The 16,222-nt window shown below is 42.9% G+C and overlaps 1 protein-coding gene across 1 annotated transcript in view; it reads left to right on the plus strand.

Moving 5' to 3' along the window:
• The window catches only part of CPNE4 (copine 4), a 221,920-nt gene that overhangs the window by 25,432 nt on the left and 180,266 nt on the right, over positions 1 to 16,222 (plus strand). The gene's annotated exons all lie outside the window — the stretch shown is intronic.

The following is a 16,222-nucleotide window of genomic DNA, read 5'->3' on the forward strand; positions in this document are numbered from 1 at the left end:
ATGCATTTATATCGTCAGCTGAATAAGAGGATTTCTATTTCCTGTGGCAAAAACTCAAGCCATTGCGGATGTAAGTCTGGTTAGAGCCAGTTGGAAATGATGAATAACACTGCCAAATGTTACCTGAACAGAGCAACTGGGTGAAATAGGGCAAGATGAGTTTGAAAGTACCAGCTTCCAATGCATGTTTTTAACGGCAGATTTGGATGACAGTCGTGTCACCAGAGACTGCTTCACCTGCAAAATGGTTCTGCAATGTTAAATTTAGGCTTTTAGACTAGTTCTAAACTAGTGCCTCTCTTGGGTTTGAGCAGCTGATCTCCAGGGGTCCCTTGCAATGTGAAGTTACTCTGGCTCTACCTTCTTTTATCTGGCCAAAACTAGTTGGTAAATTTAATTTCAACTCGTTTTGCTTCCCATGCAAATCGACTTTGTGAAGAATGTACTGCTTATTTAGAACAGGCAGTTGCTTTTTTCCTCCCCTTGATAATGATTGTGAATGGAAAGGTACAAACTGAAGGAGGACTGTGCTGCTAAAAAGAGTGTCAATACTGTGGGCGTATGATCAGAAGTTAAGATGAGCTGACGCTTGCGGCAGCTATGTAAAGAGTTCTGTTGTTTGGCACAGATTTGCTTGAAATCAGTGGCAACTATATTGGCATTTCCTTTTTACCCTTTGTCTTTCAGTCATTTACATAACCCATAAATTCACTTCAGTCTAGCAGAAACCTCTCCTTGTAGAGCTATTTCTGTACAGTACAACTGTAGTGCAGTCTCTCCGATTTTGTCATTCGTTTTTGTACTGAGAATATAACCCCACTGTTGACATGTTATTGAGGTCTCTGCACTCAAAGGTCAGCTCTCCCTGGAGTCTCCTTTTGTCTGGAAGGTGGCATATATTAAAATTTTATAACCGTTCCCATTAGTTCCAATCCTATATTCTTGGGATCAATCTGGCTGCCCTTCCTCACAGCCTGTCAAGTGCAATAAATGCCTTAGCGAGCAATAAAGAGATGGCAATTAGATTGTTGTAAGCAAGACGTGTTTGCATGAAGGTGTAAACCTGGCCACAGTTGTGCTGATAAGGCTCCTTTCACTTCAGGTGAAGGGAGCTGCTAACACTTTCACATATAAACCAGCTGATCTTATGAAAGTAAGTATGGGTGCCTGTGGATGCTATCATAGAATCGCAGAATGGTTTGGGTTGGAAAGGACCTTAAGATCATCCAGTCCCAACCCCCTGCCATGGGCAGGGACACCTCACACTAGACCATGTCACCCAAGGCTCTGCCCTGTGCAGCCTGGCCTTGAACACTGCCAGGGATGGGGCAGCCACAGCTTCTCTGGGCATCCTGTGCCAGCGCCTCAGCACCCTCACAGGGAAGAACTTCTGCCTTAGATCTAACCTGAACTTGCCCTGTTTTAGTTTGAGCCCATCACCCCTTGTCCTATCGCTACAGTCCCTGATGAAGAGTCCCTCTCCAGCATCCTTGTAGCCCCCTTCAGACACTGGAAGCTGCTCTGAGGTCTCCACGCAGCTTCTCTTCTCCAGGCTGAACAGCCCCAATGTTCTCAGCCTGTCTCCATACAGGAGGTGCTTCAGCCCCTGAGCATCCTCGTGGCATCCTCTGGACTTGCTCCAACAGCTCCATGTCCTTCTCACGTTGATGAAACCAGAGCTGCACACAGTGCTGTGAGTGAGGTCTCACAAGAGCAGAGCAGAGGGGCAGGATCACCTCCCTTGACCTGCTGCTCAGGCTGCTTTTGATGCAGCCCAGCAAACAGGGGGGTTTCTGGGCTGTGAGCAGCTCATGTTCAGTTTCTCATCTATCCTTTTAGCTATAATTTCTTTCACTTCGTGGTCTGCTGTTTGTATACAGTTAAAAAAAAAGAAATCTTCTTCTTGTAGTTTGTGAATAGATAACTTCAGCAGGGTGTCAGAAGATAAATGATATTGCCGTTCTCAAGAATCAACATTCTGTTCCCAAGAACCGCATCTGCCCTTTCCACTTCTCTCTCCAAGTCTTTGCTTTGGATTTGCTCTTCGTTTTGGTGAATGCAGTTCCTGGGAGAACTAGAGTTGGAGAGCTGCTTGGAAAGGGTTCCAGGTCATCCAGGAATCTGCTTGCTTTGATTTGTATGTGAGAACACTGGCCCGTGGTAGTCTAAGCAAGGGCTGTGGGTTGGCAGTTTTGCTGGGAGTGGCCTTGACAGCAGAGGCCAGAATTCTGCTTGTCCTTCACTCACTGTAAAAGGAGGGGATTGAATAAACACCCGTGGCTGAAAAACTGCATTTCAGATGTTTCCCTCAGAAAACTTTAGATAAGGTCAAGGCAATTAGTTCTTTCCTACAGACTTACTCCACTGTGACTTACACAATGGGCTGGTGCCTCTGGAGAGTATTATGCCCCTGGACGTTATTATGTGGATAATAAGATTAGCTTAAAAGCTTGGAGAGAGTCACTAAATTCCTATTTTCAGTGTGGGATAAATTTTTCTCAGCCAGCAGGACTCTTCATAATTGATTGCATGTTTTAAAATGTCAGGCAGTGTCCTGCTAAGTTTATTTATGAATGCAATGGGTGAAACGCAATGTTAAGGGAAGAAACTAACACAGCATCTAACAATCAAATCACGGGGTTTTTTTAAATCTCCTCTTGTCAGTGGTCTCTTTGAAGGGTGCTGCAACATATCTTTGAGAACAAATACTGCAGCTCACTGAGTATTTGTGAGTGAGTAAGATGTCTGTTCTCTTGGCCAGCTCTTTAACAGGGGTGATGTTGCCAGGGCCAAAACTCCATGAGGAAACTATTTGGATGCGGTGCTCCTTTTTACTCTTGTGAAGAAACCAAACTGTCAAATACCTTAACACTAAAGAGATTTATTGAGTTATGCCACAGTTGTGAAGGGTTTAGATAGCTCCTCTCGCCACCATTTGATGTGATATGTGCCCCACTGGGACTAATTGATCACTCAGGGCTTCTCGGTGGATAAGCATGTGAACTGGACTGAACAGTAGTGATTGAGCTGCCAGGTGCTATTACAGCAGCTTGTGACAATTCCAGGGTTAGGTGATCCTGTGCTCTTGTGTAATGTCATTGCTTTTTGGACTTAAGAGAGGGGGAAAAGGAGTTAGCATCTTAACAGCTTTCTCACTGCAAAATAACCAAATGCCAAAAGATTTTTGTCCCCTTCTCCACTCCTATGTCTATATATAACTCCAGACCTGCCACCTTCTGTTCTCATGGATAAATGAATAATTAAGAAAACCCAAAGAAAGCCACGTGGATTAAATGAAGCACTTAATTTCCTCAGAATGCGGAGAGCCTTTCACAGTGTCCTGTGTAAATTGAGGAGTCCCATGAAATGAATTCAGGCAGCAGTGCTAGCAGAAGTTCAACTGGGTGAATGCTGAAAGTGAGTTTAAATGTTACTTTAAAGAAGCACTGATAAGCTCAAAGGGGTTGGTTATATTCTGATATGTTAGCTGGGGGAGAAAAATACCTCTCTTTAAACTTCAAAGTTTACTGGTTTTCTTCTGAATGTATGCTTTTCTTGCTGCAGATTTCACAGCACTGTCTTCACAACAGTGTCGTCTTGGGTGACATGGTCTAGTGTGAGGTGTCCCTGCCCATGGCAGGGGGTTGGGACTGGATGATCTTAAGGTCCTTTCCAACCCAAACCATTCTGTGATTCTATGATCCATCCACTGAACAGTCTGCCCATCAAATCTGTCTCTCTGATTTAAGAGAGAAGGATGTTTTGGGGGACTGTGTCAGAGGCTTTACAAAAGTCCAGTCAGACAACATCTGTAGCCCTTCCCTTTACACTGATGTAGTCACTCCATCATAGAAGGCCGCTAGGCAGGTAAGTCAGGACTTGCCCTTGGTGAAGCCACACTGGCTGTCTTTAATCAGCTGCCTTTCTTCCATGTGCCTTAGCACAGCTATTAGAAGGATCTGTTCCATGATCTTGCCAGGCACAGAGGTGAGGCTGACAGGTTGTACTACCCAGGGTCCTCCTTTCTATCCTTTTTGAAGATGGGTGTGATATTGCCCTTTTCCCAGTCACCAGGGACCTTGTCTGACCACCATGAATTCTCAGATGCCATGGAGACTGGCTTGCCAATAACATCAGCCAGTTCCCTCAGGACTCTGGTTTAAATCTTAACAGGTCCAATAGATTGTGTATGTTTGAATTCCTCAAATGGTCACCAGTCTGATCTTCATTTACAGTGGGAAGTTCCCCAGTTCCTGCCTTGCAGTTCATCCACTGGAGGTATGGGGAGAGAGCTCTCAATTTAAAAACCCTTTGTTAACCAAGTGCTTGCTTCCCTTCACCTCTGCTGCTCTAGCTGTGCTTTCTGGTGCAAGAACTCCTGCGTTTAGAGTACTTGCTATAAAGATGGGAGTATTGTATGCCCATGCCAGCAACTGTCCTTAGAGGGTAATTGCTCTACCTTGTGACATGAACTGAAAGAAGATGAGCAAAGCTCCTCCCTACAGAGCCCACAGCCACAGGTTGTGTTTTGTCACAGCTTTTACTTTGCTGTGGACTGCAGGAGAAAGGAAAGCCTGCTCCTGGCATAGGGTTCCACTTCAGCTTGAGCAGCAGATACCTGTGCAGTAAATTGCCCTCCGTCTTACTGATGTCTGCATTTGTTTGGTACCACAAGTGTTTGTTGGAATGGATGGTCTGCTGATGGCTTGCTTTCTCAATACCTCTGGCATATTTCATGTAGCTCCCCTCTTTGAAAAGCAAAGCCAAGTACTTGGGGGTCGGGAAATGCCAGAACTAAATATGCCATGTGGGCTTATCTGAGCCTTCTGGTTAGTTTGTGTTGTGACACTCTTCTATGAAGTGATCAAATGTCTTTTTCTTCTGTGACAGTCCTGCAACAGGAGGGCCTTTGCCATCTTAGGTGGCAATTTCACCCTCTTTTTCAGAGCGTATGAGTTTGTAGATGACTCACTCTATGGTGTTCCTGGACTAAAGATCAGAAACAAGTGACTATAGGGACTCCGCAGCCCTTTGAAGTAAATGGCATCTCTGCCTTGACTTCAGCAGACTTTAGGCTTCAAACTGAGGCAAAATTTGAACTGGAATTTTTTCCTTCTCCAGTGACTTAACTGATGGGAAGACATATAGAGCAGTGCAGCTCCGACAGTTTTACAGGCATTTTTTTATCCAGACAATAAATAATACAAAGTTGTTTTTTCTTGTTTTTAAACATTCGTTTGGGTGCTTCACTGTTCAGGTGTGATCCTTGATCCTCATTCATTAGACTTCTCCTTAGGTGGAAAAATACCCCCAACAGCAAAGATTTATGTTCCAATCTAGTAATGCAATTCACAGTGATGTAAAGAATCTAAATGTAGGTGAAGAATCAATTCCTTTTATGATCAAGGGAATTGCAAAGCAGAAAGCATTTGGTAGTGCAAGCTGTGTGTAACTGTTACATAAGATTCATGATACTTCAGCCTTACGTGGTCACTTCAGAGCATTGTAGGGAGCTCTGGAATGCTTTGGTGAATGAGAGAAGGCGCTCTGGCTTGGAGAGCCACTGGAATCCTGCAGGATTTCCTCTGGGGAAATGCAGCTCCATAGCCACAGAATAGGTTCAACTGAGCAAATGGGTTTGAATGGATATTTTCTGTAATGGATATTTGTCTCCCAGTGTTAGGGGAGCATGGCCATGAAGAAGGTGGTAATGTACTTGCTGTGTTTGCTGTTCAGTAGCATTTAAGTAGCGAACAACAATCTTGAATAACTGTTGATTGCCATTTGTGTTGCATACCTGTGACAGCTAGCAGGTGATATGTCTTTGTGATTTGACCTTATATGACCCAGATCTCATGGAATGGGATTTTTTCTCTTTAAGAGGCATAACACACACACACACACACACACACACACCCCCCTTTAATAAGGTTTTGTCCCTTGTTGCACTGCAGGGGAAATGCAGAGATTTCATTCCTTTTGTGAATGAAGATGGGCCAGAGCCTGGTATAATTAAGATCATATGGTAATCCTCATCCTTTTCTGGGGCAGCTGCAGACTAGAAGTTTACTGGACACATTTCCCTCAGCAGTCCAGCATACTTTCTCTTGCCAGCTGAATGACTCCTGTCCCATCTCAAAAAGCATCTGTTGGTGCTGGAGACAGAGAACGTTAGTGCCACACTGAGTTCAGCTTCTGCATTCCACCTCTTATACATTAAAGCTCTCTCTAGAGCAGTAGATTCAGCTGCCTGTAGCCAGTAGGAATGACATTGCTGTGCTGCCAAAACAGGTTGGGAAGCTGGCCAAGGTGGAGATGGGACAGAAGGGCTGTGATGAGCTTGGCAAAGAGAAGCAAGTACAAAGGGAAGTCAGAGGTAGACAGTTTTGACAAGGGTTTCATGAGAACTGCCGCTCACTGTGGTTTTTGAGGGAAGGAAACTACTTCTCTGTGGTTTTCTCTCTCATTCTAAGGATAGTATTACTTCTCTGTCTGTAGATGGGGAGAGCAACGTTGATTTTTGATGTCTTGGAGCTGTTTGGGGAGGTTGAGGCAGTTGTGAGAAGAATACAAAGCAGAAGAAACTTCTAATATCTGAAATCAAAGGTGAGACTACTGGAGATAAGGCTATAGAAAATACAGCTTCTGCTCTCAGCTTTCTGGTTGTGGCTTGAAGTACTTGGGAAAGGCAAGGCCAGCATCTGTCAGACATGCAAGTTCCAGCGAAGCTAAAACCTCTGTGGCAGATTAGAAACCCATGATATTATTGACAAAATAAGAGCCTTTATTAGTCTGTATCAATAAGTTTATTTCCAGACTTTGTTTGGCTTTCCTAGACAGTTGCGTATAATGGGGAAATCTGAAGTGTTTTCATTTTGGACATCGGGTCAAAGCTAAGACAGTGATTTTGCTAGCAAACTGCTAAGTTTCATGCAAGAAATACTAATTGTGAAGGGCAGCAGATAGATAAGCTGAAGAAACCAGGTGAATAGCCTTAAAACTGCAGTTTTAATTAAATCTTTAATTTTAAAGTACTGCAGAGAGCAGTCGTAACCCATTTTGAACAATTGGAAGGTAAAAGCAACTTTAAATACTTATTTTTTGCTAGTGCAATCTTAGATTGAACTGAGGGGAAACAAAAATCTCCAGATACCATCTGTCTGAGTTCAAGTGTGTTCACTGACTGAAGCTATTCAGGAATTCAGGAATACCAAGGAGTGAAAGAGAGTTTTGAACAGTGCTCCCTATTTATTTATCACTGTATTCAACTAAACCACCTTTTCATTCGGAAACATCATTAAGATAACCAAACTTGCACTGATTTGTTTTACCTTTCTTGAGTGTCCCTTAAGGGAATGCATGGGAAGTACTACACCCCCATAAAAGATGTTTGTCTCTGTATTAATAGTTACTCTGTAGGCAGTGTGCTAATGAGATGTTCAACAGTTCTGTTTGTAGGGTTTGACCAGCCGAAGTTGTCATGCGTTGCAAATGGGTTCCTGTAAAGTAATTTATGGATACAGCTCCCAGCTGGAGTATGCTGTTTGTTTAATGTAACTACAGTCTTCTAAAGCCTGTTTTCTGCCCGTAACATGCAGAAAATGACAGTGATCTTTTACTTCTTTGTCCTAAATTGCTTTATCTGGGTCAACCAGATAAGTCAGTGAAGTCACAGGGAGTCTTGGAAGGATCTGAGAACAGACTTTGTTCAGTGTTAAAAGGAAAACGCTAAGGAGACGTGGTCTTTGTGCTGTCATCAGAGAAGACGGAACCAGGTTCTTGGAGGACCGTGGTAGTTGAGTGGCAACAGGAACAAGCTGCAACAAGGAAACTTAGAATAAATTGTTCCCAGAGGTGGTGGTCAGACACTGGAAGAGAGGCCCAGAGAGGCTGTGGGATCTCCATCCTTGGAGATAGTTAGAACTCAGCTAGATTGGACCTGCTTTGAGCTAGGGATTGGAAATAGAGACACCCACAGGTCCTTTTCAACCTAAATTACTCTTATCAGACAATTTGCTTGCATTAACTGTATTGGAGCCCCAGTGCAATTTGACTTTAGCAGTACAGTACCTTGTCAGACACTGTCACTCAGTGTCAGTGACTGAGAATTAAAGAACACCTTTGTGGTATCATTGTCTAGCATGGTATAGATATATTCAAGACTATCTCACTTGGAAGCATCGTCTTGACAGACGCCTGAAGTGGAAGAGGCAGCTGTAGGTTACTTACCATAGATAGAAAGAACATAGGCTGAAAAAGAGGAGGAATGGAAAAAAGCAAGCTGAAACTTCCTATCTAAAGTAGCAGCTAAATATGAAATGCTGCAGTAATCACTTGGCTGAAACAGTTTGCTTCACATTGCAAAATGCCCATGTTCCTGGAAAGGGGAAAATAGCCAGCACTGAGGGTAATTTAGGTAGGAAATGTGCTTTCATGCCAGACTCTAGCTTATGGTAAAAATCTCATTGGAAGAATAGGAGTTCTCCTCTGGTAAGTATTAAATACTTGTCTGTGCTATTTCTGCCTTTAACTAAGTTAATGTTTAAGATGTCTCTCTTTATGTGCTTCATTTAATAACATATTACACAAGTGAATCATTTGATGAATTCTTCAGTGAGATGTAGAACTAATTTTCATGTAACATCAGCAAATTAACATCTAACTTTGATGGATTACTCTAACTTAATATCCCAGCTCAGTCTTTGTTGATGTATTTACTCCAAAGTTTATTTGCTCCAAAGCAATTTAGAACACTAAATGGTATGACTGTGCATTCCATCTCATTACAGACTTAGTGCAGTAACAGTCAAGCACCTGGTTATTGTATAATCTTGTAGATGGCGGAAATTATAGGGGAAATTAGCATTTTTGGCTCCAGATACCATTCACCGGGTCAGATCTGAAATGCTATAATGTTTGTAATTGGCAGACAGGGCTTATGACTGGAACAGCAAGATGCTTTTCAAAGGGCATAGCTTTCAGGATGTTTTAGAACTTTTTAGTCCATCTTTTCCATAGGTATCCAGGGCTGAACTTGATAGCACAGACCTATATAGTAAATGCTACCAAGAAGCATTTAAAAACCTGTTACTGAGACTCTGATACTGTGAGGACCCGCGTTTGCTGTAAGCTGTGTTTTCTAATGTTTATTCGTGTGGTTCTTTTGTTTGTTCTTTTCTTCTTCAAGCATCTTTGCCTGTGTGGACTGCTGGCAATGGAGAATACAATACAAAACGAGTCTTGTAGTTAAGAGCAACAAAAATTAAGATCTTGGGTTCTGTACTCATAAAAGCCTTTCAGATCTCTTCTGTCTGGAGTTCTCTTACATTAGTAAGAGAACTTACTAATGTTCATTCTTCAGTCAATGAATGTTCATGCATTAGGCAAGTAATTATGTGATGCATGTTACAATAACAATTGTCTAGCAATACATTATGCCAATGGCAATACTTGATGTCACAATAACATAATCTTTAAAAAATTATGAGAAAACCTCTGTTGGACCTGTTTGCACTGGTTACTTGCAGATCAGGGATAAGACATGGATAAACACAGAGTACATGTAGAATCATAGACTGGTTTGGGTTGGAAGGGACCTTAAGATCCAGCCCTCATATCAAATGCCTTGCAGAGTTGGAGTATTCAAAGATCTATTTGAGTGTCATCTGTTGGTGCAGTTGCATTTTGGTTGCTGTCAACATGTGTATCCCTAATTCTGGAAATACATAGGTATAGAACTTGATGGCTCTCCTTTTGAAGTTAAAATCCGGATAGAAATGCTTGACCTGGGAAGACATTGCTTTGTGCTCTGAGCAATGATCAGGTTGTAGTGTGTCCTCAATTTTGTGTTTTCTTTAGTTCTTGGCAACTCTTGTGGCTATTTGGAGCCCGGTTCAGTTATCAGCACTCCTTTTTGGCATCATGAGGTATCTACTGAGGCTTTTCTGTGCGCTTCTTCCATGCTCCTCAGAAATACCAATCTCTACATGAGCGTAGGAAGTTTGACCAGAGTTGTTTTGATGTTTCTGTCTCTCGGTGGCGAGGGCAAGAACATGACAGTACAAGTTGTTGTCAGTCAAGTGCAGGGTGCGCAGCTAGTGTGGAGGAACGACAGCCACAACCAGACATTGCAGTTTGGCCTCACACCTTTATTTTTACCAGAACTGTTAAGCATCACTTTTGAGCAAAGTGCTGGTAACTCCTTTATTTAGGCTCATAAAGCTTGCTTTGTATTTTGTTTTGATGTTTCAAACAAACCAGCAACTTGGACTTCTACCTAAGCTATGCTCAGGTGAAATGCTTGTTTTCTTTCCTCCGTGCTACACTTAATGCTGCTGCAGTTTATCCTCATCGTTGTCGTGGTTTAAGCCCAGCTGGCAGCCCAGAACCACTCAGCCTCTCACTCACTCCCCCCTTTTCCTCGCCTCCACTCCCAGAGGGATGGGGAGGAGAATGGAAAGAATGTAACTCCCATGGGTTGAGATAAGAACAGTCCAGTAACTAAGGTATAACACAAACCACTGCTGCTACCACCAATAATAATAATGATAAGGGAAATAACAAGGGAAGAGAATACAACTGCTCACCACCCACCAACCGATACCCAGCCTGACTGAGCAGTGATCTCGCCCTTCCACGTAACTGCCCCCAGTTTATGTACTGGGCATGACGTGCTGTGGTATGGAATACCCCTTTGGTCAGTTTGGGTCAGGTGTCCTGTCTCTGCTTCCTCCCTGCTTCCCCTCCTCCCTAGCAGAGCATGAGACTTGGAATGTCCTTGGTCAGAGTAAACATTACTGAGCAGCAACTAAAACCATCGGTGTTATCAGCACTGTTCCCAGGCTGAAAGTCAAAACCACAGCACTGCACCAGCTACTGAGGAGGAGAAAAATGACTGCTACTGCTGAACCGAGGACAATCGCTCTCTGAGGTCTTCCACCACCATATGAAGTGGGGTGTTACATCACGGTGACCCTGCTTGGCTATTCTTTGTCTATGTGATCTCCCTGATGCTTTGCAGCTGCCTTTAAATAAACAGGGTAAGAGTTGTTAAATTCCTATTTGGAAAACAGTTGCATTCAGCAGAGAGCAGGAGGGAATTACCAGTTTCACAGCTTTGGAGAGAAAGCCCAGGAATGTTTTCAGTAACCTTCAATTCATATGGTACTATGTATAGATGGTCTGACCAGAGCTATTGAAGTGGAAACATCTGGCTGGGATTTCAATACCAGCCTCTTGTGTCTCTTCTCCCTTGAGTGCCATCACAGCAGTGTTTCCTCTCATCATTTTAACTAGCAACTGCAGTGGGTGGTTCATTTTCTTTATTGTACTTTGCATAAGTTTTTCACTGCAAGACAGAGGTATGTAGCTAAAGCCCTGTGCAGTATGTGCCCAAATCTTAGGGGTATTGCTTGCCTGATGTGAACTTCATGAAGTGCTCTCCATCTGGGCTCTGGTGTCAAGATGAAGCAGTCGTTCTGCTGTTCCCTGTGCATGGCAGTTTGCAGTAGGACTTCCATCAGTACTGATGATACAAGTCCCTTTGTTTTTGTGTTTGTTGTTTAGGAACTGAGAGCCCCTTCCCTCCATCTCCGAACTCTTCAGTAACTTGCAGAGCTGAACTGTTCCACCTTTTGTTGTCAGTGTACGCTAACAAAGGCTGGTGGTGACTTGCAGATTCCACAAAGATGATGAACACTTGTGTATACTCCTAGGTTCCTTTTGGAATAACTTAGGAGACACTCTTGTGTCAGAGAAAGTTTTATAAAAGACACTCCAAGTAACTTGCTTCTTATCTATACATGACAACAAAGATGTTTCTCGTGTCTCTAGAGCTCCTGAGGGAGAGAAACATTTGAAAGCTCTTGGTGGCTTGGATTCCTAGAGCTTGTTTCCAGACCTGATAGTAAACCAAAGCCTTGGCCCTGTGTCAGGAGGAAGTAGCTCCACTGTAACGTTGCTGACAAAGCTCTTTTGGGCCAGGTTAGAATCTATGTGAAGCTATGCTGTGTCTTAACACGTTAAGGCCTGGCTTTGATAGCTGAGCAGAGCACTGTTCATGTGGAGCATGGACACACCATCAGAGGAGTGGTGAGGCACTGGCGTCAGGAGTGCGTTTGACATTGATAAGCCCGTTTGCTGACAGCATTCTGAAATTGTTGTATGGATCAATTTGATACAAAAATAGCTACTGGCTTCTTCAGAAGCCCAGTCTATCATGGTATGGGGGTACTGTGACTGTGAAACGCTTCCAGTAGGGAGTAGGATATAGCTCCATAGAGGAAAGTCAGACTGAGCTAGTAGAAATGAGTCTAGGAAGGAAATTAACACTTCCTCCATAAATACAATTTGGCTGGCAGAGCTGCATCCTGTTCAGGATTTTCTGGTGCCTGCAGTGTGATTGTATCCCTTGCTGATGTAGCCGAGACAGTGGCAATGTGTGCTTGGCCTAAGTCACATGGGTGACTCTTTAAACATTCAATCATGAATAGAAAATAGAAAGTATAAGTAAATGACAAGCAGGTGAGAAAGGCTCATGTTCTAACTTAAAAGGATCGAACATGTTGGGGGAGCAACTATGAAGGGAGTTGAACTCGCTTCATAGGAGTGAATGTTAAAGCTCTATCCCAGTTTTGGGCTCAGCGTGGCTCCAAGGACATTCCTGTGTGGTAGGTAAGTTCAGTTTTTCTCTCCCTACTTACTAAGTCTGAGCCAACCTGTAGCAAGTATACCTTCTGGTTACATTGCAAGTGCAAGAACTGAATGGTGAATGGGAAGTTCTTCCTCACTGTTGTTCTTGATGTGCCTGTCTCTGTGTTAGCAGCAGAAAGCAGCTCCTCTTGTAGGATCGTTTTTATGCTGCAGGAAAAGCCGTTATGGCCATCTGTTGAGGAAAATGAGCAGTTTGCAATATGTTACATCTGTAAATGGATAAACTCTTCCAAGCATTGCATGTGTTTATGTACATACTTTGGTGTAATTGAGTGTAACTGAGGAATACAACTTATTGCTTCATTTCCAATGAACCAGTGACAGGACAAGAGGAAACGGCCTCAAGCTGCACCAGGGCAGGTTTAGATGGAGCTGAGGAACAATTCCTTCCCCAGAGGGTGCTCAGGCATTGGACCAGGCTGCCCAGGGCAGGGCTGCAGTTACGGTCCCCGCAAGTGTTCACACAGCGTGGAGACGAGGCCTCAGTGCCATGGGTTAGTGGTGGCCTTGGCAGTGCTGGGGAACAGTTGGACCAGGTGAGCTTAAAGGGCTTTTTCCAACCTGGTTGATTCTGTGATTTCCCTGTAGCATTTGGCCAGCGTGATTTTGCAAGGTGGATAATAACTGTCATTTCAAATGTAATGTTTCATTTGTTCAGAATCAGCTAATTATTTTAGCTCAGATTTATTCTGAAGGCTCTCAGCTGGGTTTATGTGATAGCAGAATTGTGACTGCTACACCTTGGGGGGTGCTGGGATTATTTTGTTCTAGGCTTATCTCTCTCTGAAGTACAGTGGAGTATCCATTAAAGTTGAATTATTTAAGATTCTGTATTGTAACTATATTGTAACGCTTTGGAGGTCTTGCTAAGACAAACACTTACATTTTCCATCTAATTCCTGCGTGGGAGAACTGATTTTAAAAAAGCAGCAAACACATATCCTTAGAGTGAAGAAACTTTTTTCCCCATGTTCCATTTGCTATATTGCTTAGTATAAGCAACAAACTAAAATGGCAAAGCTAAGAGTGTTGTAATGGCTTTCAGTGGTAAGCAATCAAATAAATCAGTTTCACGTGCTCGTAGCTGTGAAGCCGTTGATTAAAGAGATTCAGTTGCATTTCTGTGATTTACTATGCTCACATGTTACTTGCTCACAAGTCACACACTGTTGGCATGTAGTAGGTTATTTTTTTTTGTGAAGCTCCTCAGATGGTGTTTGATGTGGATTCAATGGTTCTGAGCTTTTTCATGTAGCAGGGGCTAGTCCCTGTGCTGACAGCTATGCTTCAGGGATCATCTCCACAATAATACAGCAGACTCCCAAGAGCCAAACCAATAGGTAAATCATTTACTTATTTGACAGCCTAAATTTTACCGGGCCTTTGTGTTGTTCAGTCCTGCTCATAAATGCCTAGCTCATGGGGTCATGTTATAGCACAGTCTTCATTTTGCTGGTATTTCTTTGCTTTCATTTTAAAATACATTTTTAACTGTGAGTTGTGAGAAAGGGCTGTAGAATGTCCGTTCTAATGGCTTTGCAAATGGAAGTGACTGTAAATAAAGCAGATTTTGGTTAATCCTCTATGAAATCTCTGCCTCTTGTCCACTAAAAAGCATTGCTGCCGCATTCCAGTAGCAGAGGAGCCTCTTGTCTGATATATCCCTAGGGAAGTTGTTTTGTTCTCTTATCTGTTCATTCTCCTTGTCTTTTGTATTTTTAGATTTCTTTTCTCTGCGTATTACAGCATTGGAAGCGGGAGAACAGTGGGAACTCTGTAAAGTAAGAGGTGACTGGTGACATTAGCTACATAGGAAAGGAACAAGGAAGAATCTTAGGTCTGCAGTTCTAGTAACAGAATATATGTATTTTAGCTGCTGTCTCTTACATTGCTTTGCATTGCATCAAATGAGTCTGACTTCAGTGGCGACTACTCTGAGCATCCAGAACTGAGCACATACAAGCATCTCTCAGTGCTCCAGTTATCGTGGTGTTTTCCTCTCCCTTAACTGAGGGGGAGTTACTTGTATAGGTGCAGCATGCTTTTGTACAGTGCTCTGTTGTAAATTAGGTATCTCAGTTTCTTGCCAGTGACTTTCCCTTCTTCCCTTACAACTGAGCCAGCTGGTTCTATGGTAATGAGTCCTTTTTGAGCTGTCAGTGCATTTATGTTTCCGTTTACACTGCTGGCACTTTGTTCTGAACCTTCTCCCCTTCTGTCCAAATAAATTACTTACACTATCAAATCTGTCTCATTGTTCACTGCGGTGGATTCTCCAGATCCTCCTTCCTTACTGAGTTTATTGCTCATTTTACAAAGGGTTCTTTCAAACTTTGGTAGGTATAACTAAATAATCCTTGTTAATTGTTGCATGAGTCAGAGAATCAAAGGGAAGGAGGAAAAGTCCTATTTTGAATTGCACAAACTCTCCCGTGAAGGGGTCTAGCTAACCTAGCGACTTCTTGTCATAGAGTCAGTTATAGTCAGACTCATTTTGACACCCAGCATTTTGTGTGTATTAGCTGTGATCATTTCAGTTTCTGCAGCCATTTGTAACACAGTTGATGTTGACCAGAATAATTCTTTAATATAGCAGAATATTGTGCAGTGATTAGAGGTACGGCCAGTGATCAGGAGTCTGGGAGCAAAGGGCAGGGAAGTTGGCGACCATGTTTTAAGATAGTACTGGTTTTCCATGAAAAGTCATTTTCCAGTGATGCACAGTGGAAGGCCAAGAGGGCACAGCTGCAACAAGGATTAGATATAAAGAAAAACAATAGTTCATAGTGAGGTTGGTCAAATAATGGCAGAGGGGTTACAGAAGGCCCTATGCTTTCTCTGCTATCACTCTGGGCTTTGTCTTCAGTCCTGGGGCAGCCAGGTGTCTTAGTGAGTTCCTGATGAAGCACAGGGAATATTAATTTCATTGACTTACTGTATCAGGACTTCTTGATGAATTCCCGTCTTTCCTCCTCTGCACAAAACTTACTTGCCAGCCACACAGTTGTGTGAGATGGAACGGGTTTGCTTTCCACCATCAGCCTTGATGCCAACAACTGGTAGATTAATCGATCAGACTGGGAATTCTCAATCACATAAAGGTTCTTCAAGGAAAATGATCATGTATCTCAATATCATTCCCTGAAGGGGTCCATGGACTATATTGTGCTGGAGCTGAACAGGTAACTGAACAGTGGAACCGTTTAAAACATTTCTACTCGAACACACAGCTTCATATCATCCTTTTCTCTAAATCTTACTGTTACTGTGTTTTATATAACTTGGTCTCACATCATAATGGGAGAAAGGGTAGAAGCAGTCCTGAAGGCCTGAGAAATGCACAATTAAAGCAAATCAATAAGTTTAGTGGCATTTGTGTTAGGCCTCAAGAGGCAGTTCCAAAGCACTCAAGCTCTCTGTGCCTTATGATTATTTTTCATTCCTGTGTTGCCAAATGATAGCATACACTGGAAGAAGGCAAGATTGCTTGGGACACTATATTACTGAACCA

The sequence above is a fragment of the Pezoporus wallicus genome, unplaced genomic scaffold (genome assembly GCF_028554395.1).
Source record: "Pezoporus wallicus isolate ANWC-B61680 ecotype Strahan unplaced genomic scaffold, APGP_CSIRO_Pwel_v1 scaffold_11491, whole genome shotgun sequence".
In the NCBI taxonomy this organism is placed as follows: domain Eukaryota; kingdom Metazoa; phylum Chordata; class Aves; order Psittaciformes; family Psittacidae; genus Pezoporus; species Pezoporus wallicus.